The sequence below is a fragment of the Panthera tigris genome, chromosome B2 (assembly GCF_018350195.1).
Source record: "Panthera tigris isolate Pti1 chromosome B2, P.tigris_Pti1_mat1.1, whole genome shotgun sequence".
NCBI classification, from domain to species: Eukaryota; Metazoa; Chordata; class Mammalia; order Carnivora; family Felidae; genus Panthera; species Panthera tigris.
The window spans coordinates 29,779,730-29,782,730 of record NC_056664.1 but is presented as its reverse complement, the minus strand read 5'-3'; positions in this window follow the sequence as shown (position 1 = coordinate 29,782,730).

Genomic DNA, 3,001 nt, shown 5'->3' with positions numbered 1-3,001 from the left:
GAGAAATATCTAGGTTGGAGAGATACATGGAGGAGGTGACACCACATAAATGATGTTTAAAGCCTTCAGCATAGATGAGAGCACCAAGGGGGCGATGACCATAGAAGAGAAAGGAACAGGACCAAATCCTGGACTCCTCAGTGCTAAGCAAGCTGATCAGAGCACACCCAGAGCATACTGCACAGTTATGGTTCTGCGTCATGTAGATCAGGAGGCCCAGACTTTAGTGTGCATAGGAATTTCCTGGTCTTAGAAACATCTAGACAGTCTGGACTAAAGCATGAGATTCTGGGTTTATAACAAGGTTGTTGCTGCTATTGCTGGTCTTCAGATCATACATTGAGCAGCAAGCACATAAAGCAGGATTCTCACATGCCTGTGCATCAGCCTTCCCTGTGGGGCTTATTAAGTAAGTGATTCCTGAGCCCAAGCCCAACACTCTAAGATGGCAGGTCTGGGGAGAGGCCTGAGTATTTTGTAACAAACCCACAAGTAATCCTGGGCTTCCAACAGATAGGTAAACAGTAAAGTCATTGATGAGAGCCTTCATTGTGGGAAGGGGTCTTACATCCACATTTAAATGTTGTTGTTTTTTCTAGGAAGAAAAACACAAGATCTGCTGGGAGATACATATTTTCTCTCCCAAGGGGCACAGCCAGGTGGCAGATTGAGGAAGTGGTTCAACATAAAACCTCTGAGATACTGAGTGTATATCTTAAATGTACCACACAAAAGGAAATGTAACACCATGCAGCTCTTAGTTAATATTATGGTTGTAATCATCTTGCAGTATAGAAATGTATCAATCAAGGGTTTTACCCTTGAGCTTACACAATGGTGTATGTCAATTATACCTCAGTGAAGCTGGAAAAACATGTCTGAAATCATGCTCTCTGAAGCTATTCCCTACATAGATTTCTGACTTTTCATTATATATATATATGTATAGTTACAGAGACTTAGGGATGGGAGAGAGAGAATATGGGGCCTTTTTCTATTTCAAGGAAAGTCACAAAACAGGCAGGAACAGAATCCACAATGGACCCTAGGTGGAGACCCACATACAATGAGGGCCCTGCCACTGGGTATAGATACAACTGTTCACACAACGGAGTCCCCTGACGTAGGACACTGGACCCTGAGGCTACGACTGCAATTGCTGCTGCCCCGTGCAACTGCATGACACCACTATCACCCAAACACCTGTGTCAAATGCATGGAGTGCTGTCCCAGCTTATCTGTCATGTCCTGAGTCAGAGTCTGAATGTCCAATGCAAGACTGTTTGGTAAAGTGGGTTCTCTTCACTGTGGATGGAGCTGGTCTCTCCCCTCCATCAAGACTTTTAAATTGTGGAAATCTTCTATGTGGGAAGACAGGTACAAGTTCTGAGCATGGAAATTGGGGGTCAGGAATGGGAAAGAATGACAAATTTCAACATTTGGAGCAGTGATCTGAGACTAGAACTTGATCTGGTACATTGTAGGTATCGGGTTGGATTGGACGATTGAAATATTTCAATGTTTTCCCTTGATAGTTGTTATGGGGTCCAGCTTTTGTCTACTTCTGTTCTGCTCGCAAATAAGCAGAGTACCATTGTTGGGTGATGAAGTGATTATTCAAAATGTCTTCTCCAGCCTTTGTCTCTTCCTAGGATTAAGTAACCCAAATCTGTAACACTTCAGATGATCCTTACGTATACACTGATACTTTATATTTCATTGTACATGTCCATATTTCTGGGAAGAGCATTCAATATGTTACCAGGTTTTATGTGACACCCCCCACAAAAGTCTAAAATCTCATTCCAGCTTAGACACTGTGCTCCTCTACCTCTGGTCCACAAACAGCTAATCAAACTGTTTTTAGCAGATCCAATGACTTGATATACAGGCTCATTTTTGTCTTGGTGATTACCAGTCTGAGTCAGGATAAGGTTTCACTTTCAATTTCTGTCTCTGTGAGCTGATGCACATTCACAGACGAGCGCTGGCTCACAGAAGACACAGATCACCATTGGTTTAGGTGAACCTGTATTCTACCACCTACTCTGGTGCTGGATAAATAGCAGAAATGAAACAATTGTGAATGGGGATCCTTTTCCATTAACACAGTAGACTAAGTTTTAAGGCTGCCTCTTCCTGTAAAAACAACTAAAAATGTAAAATGCATATATAAAGCACCCAAAAGAAGAATCAACAGAATAATCATTTAGGCCAAAATATAAATATTGGCAATAAGCCAGGGATGATAGTTGTTCCGAACCTTAGGGTATATTTCAAATCTAGAAAATCTTAGCTTACCTTCTCAAGTTCACGAACTTAATAGACAGGAAATAATGCCTGGAGCTTATTCATGTGAGGAGCATTAGAAACATCCCCTCCCTGAAAATATGGGAACCTAAGATTCATAGATTCACATCCTCAGAAAAAGGATCAAATCAAATCGGCTTTATCTTCAAGTACAAGAGTATTCCAAGGAGATTTGTTCTGATCTAACACAAAGTGAGCAAAGAGCTATTTCAAAGAATTTGCAATTATAGACTAATCTTTCTATGATTTGTAAGCCAAATTTGCTTTCTTATCTTGGGCCAAAATACCTTCTAGTCATCAGTTTAGTTAATAATTGTCCTGGATTGATAATGACTCAAAATTTAGTAAAAGAAACAAATTTTTCTAGAGGAATCTACATTTAACTTATGTGTCAAAAAATTTACACAAAGAATTGCACAAAGAAAAAGAGCAACTATGGGGCACCTGGGTGGCTCAGTCGGTTAAGCATCCGACTTCAGCTCAGGTCACGATCTCACGGTCCGTGAGTTCGAGCCCCGCGTCGGGCTCTGGGCTGATGGCTCAGAGCCTGGATCCTGCTTCTGGTTCTGTGTCTCCCTCTCTCTCTGCCCCTCCCCCGTTCATGCTCTGTCTCTCTCTGTCTCAAAAATAAATAAACGTTAAAAAAAATTAAAAAAAAGAAAAAGAGCAACTGATAGCACAAAATGTAAAG